At 47.4% G+C, this 15,298-nt stretch overlaps 1 protein-coding gene across 1 annotated transcript in view; it reads left to right on the forward strand.

Annotated features, from left to right (window-relative positions):
* LOC146822461 (NACHT, LRR and PYD domains-containing protein 3-like) overlaps positions 1-15,298 on the forward strand; it is a 357,577-nt gene that overhangs the window by 11,475 nt on the left and 330,804 nt on the right. The window lies entirely within an intron of this gene.

A 15,298-nucleotide genomic window follows, 5' to 3' on the forward strand; every position in this document is an offset into this window, starting at 1 on the left:
TAGAAACTGTAGATGCGGGAAAAGCGGTAGAAACAGATGGGCCTGTTGGAATGTGTGTAGGAGTTTGTTGTTGCGGAGGTACAGACGGATGATCTTGGCGTTGAGCACCATCGGCAGGTGGTGCGTGTGGCGGAGTATTAACATATTCGGGAGCTACATCGTCTAAATAGGAAGAAAGGAAAATATCTTTTGCGGTCTTGGGATGTGCTTTTAACAGGAGTAATGGAGGTGGCAGATCTTTCGGTATTTCCGGGGTGGCCTTAGGTAAACCCTCGGCCAGAAGAGGATACATACCATTCATAAGGGTGTTTCTTTGTCTGTCTACTTGTTCTGCTTTTACTCTGGTACCTTCCTCAATTAATATATTTTCTCGGGCTTTATTTGAATTCTCCCTACTTTTCTCTTCCTGTCTGAGCGCTTTTTCTGTACGTCTATATGATTCTTTACGCCATAATTCAATGGCATCTTTCTGTGACTGTCTGGCTGTCTTTTTCCATAACTCTTCTTCTACTCTCATAATGCAATCTGCATCCCAGGTCCCCGCTGCGGGCCACCTCTGACTTTCTGGTAAATCCTTGGTGTAGTCCACCCATAAATCAAGAAATAATACGGCATCTAGGCCATGCTTATGATACATAAAGTACCCTGGAGTGTCCCTAGGTGGAATGGGAACAGCTTCTTCGAGTACCCCTTTTCTAGTTTTGATCTGTCTTAATTTTGAAAAGAGCGGCATCTTTAAACCTTGCTACTTGATTTTGAACACAATTAATACAATAAACACAATAATGAACAATCATTCATACCACAATTTTTTTAAACGTATTAAAACATTTAACATTTAACATTTAACGAACAATGATAATTAGAAGAAAACTAGTTACTGACATAATACTAACGCTAGAGAATATTGTATTATGTACAAGACATACTAGATATACTGCTAAACAGTACAGATACACTGCTGAAACAGTGCAGACCGGATTTGTGTACCCAAACCCGTCTTGACCGGCACAACCTAATGTGCACGTCTAAATGCCTCCCCGGCAACGGTACTCACCGGGTAGCACGGAACGGAAGGCCTCGGAACTGAACTGGACTGGACCGGACTGGACTGGACTCGACACGGAACTTCGGAACCTGGTGGGCCTCTGTATACCTCGGATCTTGCTCTCTCAGCTAGGCTCTGGTCGGGATACTTCGCACTTCTCACCGCCTCGTCTGGGTGTTGATCGCAGCCTCAGTCACCCCCGCTTGGCCGGAGGGAGATACAGGAAATCCTGCGGGTACGCGTTATTGTCCGTCCAGCTGTGGCAGGAGACCGGGCCTGCAACGCACCTCCGGCGCGTGAGATGAGAAAGTGTCCCTATTCGGGCGCCAATTTATGTGGTAAATATTTAATTACCTGTACTATTTTTTATGCAGTAAAGTCTAGTAAGAATAACTCAGTAAAAATAAGAGGCAGAATCCGTGGTAGTAGAGGTTCTGAAAGGCTTTATTCCTTTACAAAGGAATTATGGTTCGAACCATAGGCATCAAATTCCATCACCACGACGGTTCAGGAAGGGAAGGCAATACATTATTGACAGGTAAAGATATTTATATGAAAAGCATTACATTAAGACAGATGCAAGAGGCGTAACAGCTGATAATACAGATAAGAATACACATACGTAATGAAAAGAGGCGTAATAGTAGGTGTAGACTAGAAACGTCATTAAACATGTCACAAGTGGGTGGATCCATAAGAGAATCCTGCAGTGTCAGCAGAAATACTTGGCAGAGATGCGCGTGCAGCCGCATGACGTGTGATTGACGTGCAACTAGAGGGTGAAGGGGACTTGACATTTAGCTCTACATGTGGAGACAGAAGTCTGGGGGGTCAGGTCAACCTAATCCCAAATCATATCTAATATCTTATGTTTAAAGAACTGTATTATCCAAAAGGAAAGGTCTCTCTATTCTATACTGACTGTTAGTGCGTGTACAAGCGTCTAAGTGTCTACATGAGATGCGAGGGGGCAGGAATCTTCCATGGTAACAGGGGCTATGAATTACTTGCATGGAGACAGTGAAGCCGGGCCCTTTGCTCGGTAGCTGGAAGGATGTTTACCTAAACTACTAGACAGGAATGCATTGGATGAGGAGCGGAGCAGATAATCTTGAAGGTGAAATACAGTTTTTGGCAGGCAACAGGCCGGATCAGGCACCGTTAGCCACGCAGGGAGTAGGACAAAGTTCATGGATACAGATGCGAGCTCAGACTGGAGCTTTCAGAGGCAGAAGGCAGGAAAAGGCTTGATGGCAGAATTCAGGGCCTACTCGCCTAAACTGTAAAAATGTGGAAAGTGAACCACATAAAGTCGGTGGCCTTTCATACTTAGGAACGGAATATCCGACCCATTCATGGCGGATCTGAAAGAGGACATGTTGACGGTGGACGCACATGTATTTGCGTCTTCATAACTGGAACTGGAGGGAACATACATGTACTTGTAGCATGTACATGGAGCCGTTGGGGTCTAAGATAGGGGACACAACTGATCATAAAATTCATATTTCCTCATTGGTCCGACAGCCACCATATCCCACCACTGGAAAGCAGTCAAGCTGACTTTCGTTGCCACCTCCAGCATGGCTGCCCACCATGACCGGCCTCAGCGGCCATCTTGTGAGTGGCAAATGGAGCCGAGGGGGAAAGTTGTGCGCAGATGATGTTGTCAGCTCACACTTCCACGTCTCTCCTGGGCAGCTGCAACAGTGGCAGGGGCTGCCAGAGAGCAGGCTGCAGCTAGAGAGGGGAGGGGACCCCTCACATCTGGGCTGCAGCATCCCCCTCCCACCCAAGACTGCCCTACCCCACCATTCACCGCCTCTCCTGCACCGGGAACGAAGACCAGCAGTTGCTGGTGCAACTTTTCCCAATTTCCCATAATGCAATTGTTGGTTTTTCTCTAAATCGCCACTTGACTCCCTGGAGGTTGGGTGCATGTTGCAGACCCTTCTCTGACTCCACTGCCTTAAAGTATTTCTGCCCGGTGTGCGCTGTGAGGGCTTCTTCATATGATGACTGTCCTGCTGCACCCCCTTCTGCACCTCCATGTGTGAATATCTCGCTTTACAGCCTGCTTAGCACCCAATTAGAGAGCCTGGCTTTAATTTAGGAATTTGCCATCCAAGTTTACTCTTTGGGGTTGTTACGTCATAATTTATGTTGCAAAAAGTTGTTAAGCAGCCTGTTTTTATTTCAGTTAATTCAATAGGGTTTCATATGTGTAAAGGGATAACTTTGGATGCTGGAGGGAAGTTAAGCTACCCGTGCATGAAAGGGGCAGTTGTGTCTACACAGCTGTAGGAGACAAGTCTGCCTTATGTGTATAAAGGGCAACTTTCTGTGGTAGAGATTGCTGTCGACAGATGTAGAAAAGGATAACGCAGGCTGCACAGCTGCAGAAGTTAATTTTGTCTATACGTATGCAGAAAGGACAACTGGCTAGACTCTCAAAACCGGCTAAACAGTAACCCTGGGCGGACTTCACGAAGTTGCACTATGCGGAGTTCCGCAAAGTGACAAAAAAATCTCCGCCGCACCACACGGATCTCCGCAAGTGGTGGCTTTCTATAGAAAAATGTTGTTCGTGTTAATTGCACAGTGCCTGATGCTTGTCCGCACTGTGCAATCATTGCGAACTGCACCTTGCACACCGCAAGCGGTCCCTTCTTTCCTTTTCTGCCGCTCGAGTAGATTTTTACTCATGCTACAGCTTTCTAATCGTGAAAGGGCAGTTTCTTATTGCGAGTGGTCACGAGCAAACGTGACCACTCGCAATGAGAAACCTGACCACCCCACGTTGAGAAATCTTGCCAGGATGTTTATTTTACACGCTCAGACTCGCGAATGCAAGCGAGGAAAAAACTCGGAGCAGAGGTTTTTTCGGAACTCTGCGAGCTCTGTGTTTGTTTATTGGGACATGTGCTGGAGCATAAGGTATACAACGTTTACAACGCAACTTTTACACCGCACTACCATTACAACGAAACTGTAACAACGCGAAATCTGTTACAACGCATGCCATTACAACGCATGCCATTACAACGAAATGCACTAGATGGCGTGCTAACATTAGAAATAGTGTAGTATAACTATCCAAACACCTTCCCTACTGCAACGTGGACTGGAGTTAGAATAGTAAATTATACATTTCTAATGTCAGCACTCCATCTAGTGTACGTCGTTGTAAAAGCATGCGTTGTAAAGGCTTGCGTTGTAACAGATCTTGCGGTGTAAAAAATGCGTTGTAACGGCATGCGGTGTAAAAGCATGCGTTGTAACGTCATACATCCGGAGCATAATGACCCTGTGTGGTTCTCAGAGTGAATGCATGCTGGTTCAATACGAGGTATGAAGAGAATTTTGACAGGCGCTGCAGTCTTCTAGTGCAGGAACCATTTGTTGATACGAGGCCAAGATTGTGACCAGTTTCGTGACTTTATTTATGTGTTGGCCACTACACCTTCTAACAAATGTGTTTGATGCTATCCGTCAAACTTGCACATAGGACCTCAAAAGAGTACGATTTAAATTATTTACCTGTACAGTTCTTGGACAGTGCAATAAAAAATAGCGTCTCCTGTGTTTTTGGAGAATGAAATGTATGAGGGTGCTCAACAGTAAACACGTCCCTTGACCCTGCCCCCGCCGCCCAGCTCAACCAAATAATGGTCTGCCCTTCTGCGCCCAGGTCCTGAGTTCGAGGCCCATCTCCACCTGCGCCTCATCCCTGGTGCTCCAGTGGTGAGTATTGTCTATCTGTCTTTCTGTTCTCTGCATTTCTTTCTATTTCCTGTATTTTTTGTATTTCTCTACTCTATTTCTCTTTCTGTGCTAAATCTCTTGTTTTATCTCTCCTTTTGTGCCCTTTTGCTTCTGTGCCATTCTCTGTGCCCCTACACACTTTCCACCCTTGCCCCTGCGACACTGCTTCCTCCCAGCGCACCTTTCTGTCTCCCAGCTGACCAGCACCTCCCCAGTCCCACCACTACTAAATGGAGGCCGCTGCACGTTGAAGGAGCAACCTCACTGACCATGTCGGCGTGCGTTGGTCCCCCGCCGTGCAGCTCCACCTAATAGTGTTCTGCCCTCCTGTGCCCAGGTCCTGAGTTCGAGTCCCTTCTCCACCAGCAGGCTCCCGCTTGCACTTCATCCCTGATGGTCCAGTGGTGAGTATTGTCTGTCTGTCTTTCTGTTCTCTATATTTCTTTCTGTTTCCTGTACTTTTTTGTATTTCTCTTTTTTTGCTAAATCTCTTGTTTTAACTCTCCTTTTGTGCCCTTTTGCTTCTGTGCCATTCTCTGCCCCCTTCGCGCTTACCGCCCTCGGTGCTGCCTACCCCTCTGGCCAGACCCTCCCAGCTTGGCTTTCCGCCTCCCAACTGACCAGCACCTTCCACCTCCCCACCACTACTTAATGGCGGCCGCTGGGCGGCTGTGCCAAAAGCAAGCCCACCTGCACCCATCTGTGTCTGGACCGCGCCCACTGCCAGGGATCCTGGTTCTCATCGTTCCCACTGCTGTGACTTCGTCACCCTCACACGCACTCAACCCAGGATGCCCCACTGCCTGCTGCCATCTCACATCTCCAAAGGACACCCAAGGCCCGTTCAACTGCTATAACTGTGCCTTCTGCTGCCTCCGCACACCAGACCCACCTACCGCACGTCCATTGAGAACCAGACCGACCACCTCAGCTGTATCCTACTCAACACTCTCTCCCTCAGAAGACACGCCATAGAGATCTGGGACCTACTCGAATTCATCTCCCCTGACATCGCCTTCTTCATGGAAACATAGATGAATCCCACTAAGCCCAGACATTTGAACCGCTATTTCTGACAGCTACAAAATCATCCAGAAGGACCGCACCAACCGGCAGGGAGGAGGCATCGCCATCGTACACAAAAACACCCACCGGCTCACAACCAGCTCTGACGACCACTTACCTGACATGGAACACCTCCAGCTCCACTTCCAGATCCAGACCAACCCAAACACCACCCTCCACGGTTCCCTCATCTGCAGACTCACAGACCCCACCTCCCTCCTTCAGCGAAGCCATAGTCAACTTCATCGCTCACCACGCTCTCACCTCAATGGACTACATCCTCCTCGGCTACCTCAAATTCCACCTGGACAACAAAGTCGACCACAACAGCTCTTCTCTACTCGAGAACCTCGCCACCATCGGACTCAAGCAATTGGTCACCTTTCCAACCTACTCAGCAGGACACATGCTTGACCCCATCTTCTCTGCAAGTAACAACATCACCGTCAGCCACACCTCCAAGCTACATTGGACCGACCACCACTGCGTCCACTTCTCCTTTGCCAAACCCACCGTACACCACCACGCCCACCGCCATACTCGCAGAATCTGGAACAAAGTCACCAAAGACCAGCTCACCACCTCCCTCAGCAAAACCCCACCACCAACATCCACGGACGCCAACGCTTCAGCACACAACCTCCACCGCTCGATCTCCAACTGCACCGACACATTGTCTCCCCTCAGGAAACCCTCAAGCATGCGGCCCTACAAGAATGCCAGCTGGTTCTCTCCCGGCCGCCAAGAATCCAGGCATGCATGCAGATGGCTCGAGAATAAATGGAGGAGCAGCAAGATCTTGGCAGACCACGCAGCCTTCAAAACCGCCATCACTGCACAACACCACCTCATAAGCACAACAAAGAAAACAGCCACACAGGAACGCATCAATGCCAATGCACACAACAGCAAAGAACTCTTCGCCGTGGTCAAAGAATTTGCCAAATCCGTCATAGCAGACATTCCCCCCCTCTCAGACCTCTGCGACAACCTCGCCACTTTCTTCCACCACAAGATCAAGGAGATCTACGACAGCTTTGCAACCCAAAACCCACCCGTAACCATTGCACCCAATGGCTCCAGACCCCAGCATACCCTGCCCATCTGGAGCACCATCACCTCTGACGATACCCTCAGGATCATGATGAGCATTCACTCTGGATCCCCCTCGGATCCCTGCCCTCACCATATCTTCAACAGAGCCGGCACCTTCATCGCCCCTGAACTCTGGGGCACCTTCAACTGCTCCAACGAGTCCGCCACCTTCCCCGAAGACTGGAAACATGCAGAAATCAACCCCCTGCTGAAGAAACCCTCTGCCGACCCGACAGACCTCAAGAACTACAGATTTATCTCTTGTCTTCCTTCCCAGCCAAAGTCATGGAGAAGGTCATCAACACCCAACTCTCTGAGTTCATAGAAATTAACAACATCCTGGACTTCTCCCAGTTGGCTACAGATGCAGCCACAGCAACGACACCATCCTCCTTGCCACTAGAGACGGCATGTGCACCCTCCTCGACCGAGGCGAAACGGCAGCCCTCATCCTACTGGACCTCTCTGCAGGCTTCGACACTGTCTCCCATCACACCCTCTATACAAGACTGCACAACCCCAGCATCCTCGACAAGACCCTAGAATGAATCCGGTCTTTCCTCACCGGAAAAACACAGTCAGGCTTCCACCCTTCTACTCAGAACCCAGAGAGATGAGCTGCGGAGTGCCCCAGGAATCCTCCCTCAGTCTCACACTCTTCAACAACTACTAATCCCTGCTTGCAGCCATTGTCCGAAGCCACGGACTTAACATTATCGCCTACGCACACAACAACCAGATGATTCTCTCCCTCACAGACAAACCCACAGCGGACAAGAGCAACTTCCACAATGGGCTGAAGGCAGATGCCACGTGGATGAAGGACAGCTGCCTCAAGCTCAACTCAGACAAGACTGAAGTCCTGATCCTGGGCTCCACGCCCTCCGCTTGGAACGACTTGTGGTGGCCCGCGGCACTCAGAACCCACACCACACCCACAGACAATGCACATAACCTTGTCATCATCCTGGACTCCTCACTCTTTATGAATTAATGCCGTCTTGTCCTCCTGCTTCCACACGCTCTGTATGCTTCGGAAGATTTTCAAATGGATCCCACCGTGTCCAGGAAAACAGTCACCCATGCACTCATCAGCAGCAGACTGGATTGTCCCAATACACTCTGAGCCAATACCACCAAAAATCTAATTAAGAAACTACAGAACCTCCAGGACACCTCTGCCAGACTCATTCTGAACATCCCTGTTGCAGCCACATCACCAGACACCAAAGAGAAATACACTGGCTCCCGATCAAAAAAAGATTTACCTTCGAGCCCCTCAGGAACACCTGCAAAGCCCTCCACAGCACTGGATCTGCATACCTCTAATGCTGCCTCTCCCTCCAAACACCAACCAGACATCTATGCTCCGCCTAACTGACCCTATCCACCAATCCACAGATCCGCAAGACCACGCTGTAGGAAAGTAGGATCTGCTTCTTATGGTTACCCGTACGTTTTGCTGATGTTTCACTGTTTTTGGACTAGTCTGACTGAATCCTGCTATTCAGGACTCCAGTCTATCTGCTCTCTCCCTAAAATTGCAATGTCTGTACTTTAGGTACACTCCAAATTGGATACTGGGGTACCCTTGTCAGTACCTAGTATATTGTACACATGTACAAAAGGCCTAGGTACACCAGGGCCTCCCATGGGCTGCAGCATGTATTATGCCACCCATCAAAGACCATTCAAAATGACACCACAGGTTTGCTACCGCAATCTGTGTAAGGTGGTGCATGCACCCCTTACTTAGATATAGTATCCCTATATCTGTATCTAAATCACTACACTTAAAACCTATCAGTCACCCCTAAAGCAGGCCTTATCAATCTTGAAGGCAGGGTGCTGGGTTTTACATGAGGGTGCCCCTGCATGAGCAGGCCCCCTCTGCAGCCTTCGGAGACCGTTCTCCCAGGTTGTATGTGATGCAGCCATACATATATGTGCATTATAACCTTGTGGTAAACCCTAACTTTAAAACGGCTGCTTAGAAACATGTCATGTTTGGTGTCAAACACCTTTAAATAATACCTCCACATCAGTAACTGTTGTGGGAGGTATGATTCCACCCTTCCACGAAGACATGCATGGGTCACTGGTTACTCGTTACCAGCTTTCTTAAACCGGCAGCACAAAATGGACGCTGCCAGCCACAGACACATTTCTGCCCTCCTGCTGCTGAGCCAAGCTCGAGCAGGGGAAGGCAAGACAATAGGTATCCTGTCACAGGGTGGTATGACCACCTCCCAGACAGGGTTTAGTGTACTGGGGATGGGTGGGTGCACTCTGAGAGGGCCAGAAAGTCTGCACTGTGGGCACATTTGGTATCACTGCGCATAGTACAGCTAGAACCAGTTCTGGGAGCCGTTGGCTCCTGCTCTGGTGCAAAACTGGACAAAGGACATGGGTGTAGCCACCCCTATGTCCTGCCCCTCTCATAGGAGGGGCCCCTGTATCTTTCCTACCCTCGCGAGTGGGTATAAAAGGCCTTACCTGACTTAGGCTCTTTGTATTTTACCTGGACAAGATTCTACTAAGAAGACTCCACAGACTTCGACGGTCTGCACAACGCTGGACGACTGAAGAATCTCCCTTGGAGTAAAGCAGTTTACTCCCCTGCAGAAGCAAGCACCTAAGTGCATCGGACCGGCTTGCATCTCCCAAGCTCCTGAGGACTCCAAAGATTTTAGCAACACAGGAGGTGGGTTTCCAAAGGTCCCTGAGGTCGATCTGCAGTCTCAGCAATTCTGAGGCCAGTATCCCTCGTGGGGACTGCGTGACCCGGACCACTGTGCATCGTGTACATTTGCAGTTGCACATGCTTGTTGGTGATTCCTGAGTTGTGCATTTGACTCCATGTAGTCCTGACCCCGAGCAGTATTTCCACTGAGGATCTCTGGCCTCCTCGCACTGAGTGCTCCGTGGGCTGGTACCGTAACCCTGTCCTTCCTGCGTGGATTGCATTTGCCAAGTCTTGTTGATGCTCCAGCCAGACATCAACCCCTTATCACTCGACATCCTTCGAGGGACAGATCACTTCCAGTCCTTGGTTGTCCCCAATGTCTGCTGGTCCTCATGGCTGCAAAGTCAAACAACCCCTCAGCTTTCCTGAAGCATCCAACATCGGTGGGCATACGACTACCAAGCCCCTGGTCACCTGAAGTGACCCAGACTCTGTCCCCTCTGCTTTCAGGTTCCTCTCACCTAGAATCCAGGCTTGGATTTCACCGGACACCTTTTACCTTCACGGCAGCAGCATTTCTTCTAAGTCCTCCATTGGAAACGATGGCGGTTTCCCTATGCAGTACTTCAAATTTTCATGGCGCAAGTAATATAACAAAGAACTTGGCAAAGAAGCTGAAATATGAAAAGACATCTTTATTAAACTCAAATGAGTGAGACTACGTCGCACAGAAGCCTTAGCAACTGAATGAGGCAGTCTCCAGAACAAAAAACAGTCTTCTCTTTTATACAGAATATTCCGCTTTGGGCAACACCGCCCCTGTTTTACAAGTGGTCATTCACATATTTTGGCTTCAAAGAAAAGGCAGAGTCATGATGACAATCCCACATTTCAGTTCGTTCAGCCCTCAATCATTTAACCCAGCAAGGCTCAGAACCCTCATCAGATATCAGCAGACCCCAATAAAACGGGCACCTCCTGCTCGTAAAACAAGCCATAAAGTAGGAAACAGAGTCAGATGTGAAAGAGATTAGTCAGGGTTCGTGTGGGAAGAAGGAATTTATGATGCCTCGGGCCCTGATGCTTATCCCAGTTGGCCGCAGTAAAAGGAACCGGCCAGACAGGGCTGACCTCGGGCAGTGGAGTCAGTTTGCACAGGTCACAGAGAAGTCACAGAAGGTGTAGGTGTCCTTTAGGCCTAGGCATGGCCTTAGCACACAGCCTATGTGAGGGCAATCACAACAAGCATTGGCATAGCCAATAGGTCTCGCTTTTGGGACCTTATAAGTATTTAGTTATGCAGCACAATATCCTTGGTGCAACAACATCAACTGTTGCATTGCTAAACACTTATAAGGTCCCAAAGGTGAGACCTATTGGCTATGCCAATGCTTGTTTTTAAAGTGCATAACACACTGTGAACCCTGTCCTAATGTTATTAGGCTTATAAAAACTAGGCTAAGGGGCTATGTCTGGAAATTTACCAATGTCGTTGATCTGTAACTAAGAGAGTAAACTGAAGACAACGCTGACTTGCATAGAGTGTAAGATGCTTGCATTGGGTTTTGAAATTTCTCATAACGATTAATGCTCACACCGTCGTAATTTTTTTGAACTCAGACCTACATCAACAGTGAACAATAAATGGGAAAGAGCAACCTCACAACTTCCTGCCCCGGTTAAAGTCAAGGACATCAGTAAACTTTACATGAAGGATAGTGGGAAAATGTGCAAGATCGAGACAGAAATTCCTAAAGTCCATTTAAAAATGGCTTGAGCTGTAACATAATACAGGTTTTTGCCACTGGACTATAGAGTGCAATGGGTTAAACAAGCGCAGTGCTATCCAATTGAAACCATTCGCTACTGGTGAAGTGGAATTTTCACAGCGCTCTTCAACATGCCACAATGAGCTTGTCATGATACACCCGAATTAAAGCAGCGCCTTAGTAACCAAGCTTCTACTCTCATAACAATTTGGCACTATCCTAACATTTCACTTTTAGGTTGCCCTCCTAGTAACCAACGTTTGAAGCGCAATGACACCACTGGTGCGATATGCAGCGCTACACACACAAAAAAAGCATTTGAAATACAATAGGTCTCGCCTTTGAGTCCTTATAAGTGTTTAGCCCTGCAACAGTTGATGATGCACCAAGGATATTGTGCTGGATAACTAAACACTTATAAGGTCCCAAAGGCGAGACCTATTGGCATCCAAGAGCACCTCTGTATAACCCCCTCTCTCGCTCTGTGTTAATAAACTGAAACATGTTTCTGGAACCGAAGGGTACCAGAACTCCGTTCACTTCAGTGTTTATTTACCATCCTGCCCTGCTGGAAGCGTAACTACTTTCAGCTGCTTGAACTACTACTCGCTGTAGAAGGCCGAGCCCATTCCTGTCTGTCGTGTGTGTGTGTATCTCAAAAGTAATGAACAGTAATCAATATACTTGGCTCCTAATACACACGACGACGCATTCATACCTACTTTTCCTGTTGAATGCATTAAGCTGGTGTTTTTGTCAATCACTGTCTTTCAGGTGAAGATTTGTGGTCTGCCTGTAATGGCGAAAGTAATAACGTGTGTTGTTTTTGTAGCGCTTCATACTGCACGTCTGCCATTTGTAAGCGCTACGATTAATAGCTATTGCTAGTATCCAGTGATGATCCTCAATTTTCTTACCTTTGGGAGGATGGAAAGCTCAAATCTTTGGTAAACAGTTCAAGGTATGTAGCAAAAATGAAAACAGTTACCTCAAACTTCTAATGTGATGAATACGTGTGCCGATTGAAAATATAAACGTAGGTAAACCACTATCACTTGCTACCTGTGGAAAAAAACATATAATGTCCCTGTTAATGCCCCGACACTGCTTGAAAGCACAATAAGACCAATGCACAGTCGTAAATGCATTCCTACCTTTGATGCCGTAACTGTGGTATCGAAAGAGTATTTCGTGGAAGTATACTCCGTCACACTATGCGCTAACAAGTTTTACCGCCCTAAAGAAAAAACCATAGAGCCTTGTTCAAAAAAATCCATGTTAGCTTTTGCGCTGAAGCGCCACTATAAAGGATAACAAAATCGCAGCTCACCGGAACAATTATCCGTTGAGTACCAAAATACCCGCTACACGAAATCTACGCGTCTGATCTAAACGTATGGTCATTTAGTCAGATTACCATATGCATTTATCCGATTCCATCGAATCCTATTATTCTTCGCTCATTTCATTCACCACGACACACATTGTTTTCGGAAATACCAGCTAAAACGAATGAACTCTCTAATTGTAGGGCAATATATATGAACAGCACACATGATTGAACCAACCTTAGAATCGCCCTATCTAGATCTTTTGACATATTTCTTTTTAAATTCAAGAAGAGACCAGGCACATTATGTTTTCTGCAACTGCCAACCAAAAAAGGTGCACAGCTCACTCCTCGCACTTGAACATGGCGGCAGAGGGCCTCTTAGTCAGCAGTAGATTATTGTATAGAATTCCCTGGGTTGGCTTCCTGTATGCATCTACTGGCGAATCAGGTCTGGCTGTGCACAAGTTTCCTTTCCAAAGCTGGCTGTGACGGATTATCCTCCTGGCCACTGTTTGAGCAGTCCTCGCATTAAATCATAATTGCCATCTTTATTTGATGAACTGCTCACTTTGCTTCTTATCTTTAAAAATGTAGAAGAATTACCGGCCGGGCAGCGCCGTGGTGCGCAGAGACCTTCCCTCTCGCTTTGGCAGTTGAGTTTCAGTTGAAGGAAAAGGACGCCAAGTCCCCGGCCTGAATTGAGTGTTTGATTAATGGGCGGTATTTCGTGTGCGCACTGCTTTATTTTTGTCTCTGGAAAGGATTTACCGATAAGATTTGTTGCTTAAGTTTCCGTTTGATTGGCTTCACTGCATCGTGTCAACAAAAGAAAACGTCTGAATGCCTGTACGGGGTATAGTTTAAAGCAAGCAAGAGATGAAACAAGCGCCGGCCGTGAAAGTGATCGCGATCAAACATCAAAGCGGCCGCGAAAGTGAAAGTAATCGCGGTAAAGCGCGGCGCGCGCGCGCCCGCGCACATGCACTGTACGTCTAGGCTGGCCTGGTAGCATTTTTTTGGAGCCCTCTCAATCAGTCTTGCAGAGCATCGCTTACGCGATAGCTCAGGCGAGACCTAAAAATGGCTACTGTTCTAATATGGAACACGAGGGTTCAATATGTAGTATTATATATATATATATATATATACGGTGAATTCATTGGTTAAACATGACGAAAACACTTGTACATACCGCATTTGTCATTTGCGGTTTGTGGATACCAAAGTCAGCAGGGTAGGGGCCTGCCTCCAATGTGGTTCCAAATTTTACAGTACCACACCTACACCACTTGAACCCTAAGCACCCGGCTCTTCTGGGATAGGTAACGTGGGTACCTGGGTATCCAAGGGTGGGTTGGCCCTAGAAACTCTTAAGTTCCAAAGGATTTGTTCGAAGTCCTCCTAGAAGTGTCCTTAACTTGTAACTTTCCAACCGCGACTTTCTCATAGAGTTGTACGGAGCCCGCGCTAATGTTTACACACTGCACCTGTCCTCCGTGGGGTCCCGATCTACTCCCTTTCGATGATTCCTTGGGGCCCCAGCGATTCTACGTGCTCTAGGGACTGTGTCTATTCAAGTTGTGATGGTTATACAATTTCTTTCGTATATGGTTCGGTCTCCCCCTGGAGACCGCTGTGTATTGTGCTACTTACAACTGTTCTATTGATATCGTATTGGTGCTTTTGTGTTCTATTTTCGTGTAGAGAATAGTAGAGAGTGTTATAGAAATAAATATATATTGTTTATATAAACACTTTGTGGTTCTCCTTTCATTTAGTCATTCAGAAGGTGATATTCTGGTAAAACAATCTGCTTTACATTCCTTCAAGATTAAGCTTGACAGCTGCTCTCCATAGCTACCACTAGGATAGCTTTCTAAAGGTTATCTTTGACCTTGAACATCATAAGGGTCGTTTGGACTGGTGCACGGTGCCCACTTTAATTAGTAACAGCATATACCAGGCCAACTTCTTATACACGACTGGAGGAAGATCTTTCTCTTATCTCAATGCAAAGACCTGGAACTCCCTGCCTCTACATATCAGGCAATAACTGTCTCTGTCTCAATTCAGGAAGGACCTCAAGACCTGGCTCTTCGACTGAACCGCAGATCCACCCCCACATCTGCCAGCACCTTCAGACCCTAACGGGTGAGTAGTCGCGCTTTACAAGAACCCTGGTTGATTTATTGATTGATTGATGGTAGAGCCACCTGAGGCTCAGCCATCAGAAACCCATTGGTTCCCATTGTTAACCAGACAGAGACCCGCAAGTTCAGTTGATGGTGTCCCCACCATTAGAACGTTCTAGAAATCACAGACCTCTTGTGATCATCTTGCGGCTGGTCCTCTCCTTGAGCTTTGCTTTTAACTGATAAGTTTTATACAATATTGGTATATCCTGTTGTAACTCAGCTGCATGTCTTGCATCTGTTCCACAGTGATCGAGAATGCATTTCTCTTCCATTTCCGATATCCTGGCAGTGATGTGGTATCTGTCCGAAGGCTGATGTCCCCTTCACTCATGGGAGGGCAGA

This window comes from Triturus cristatus, chromosome 6, assembly GCF_964204655.1.
Source record: "Triturus cristatus chromosome 6, aTriCri1.1, whole genome shotgun sequence".
Taxonomy (NCBI): domain Eukaryota; kingdom Metazoa; phylum Chordata; class Amphibia; order Caudata; family Salamandridae; genus Triturus; species Triturus cristatus.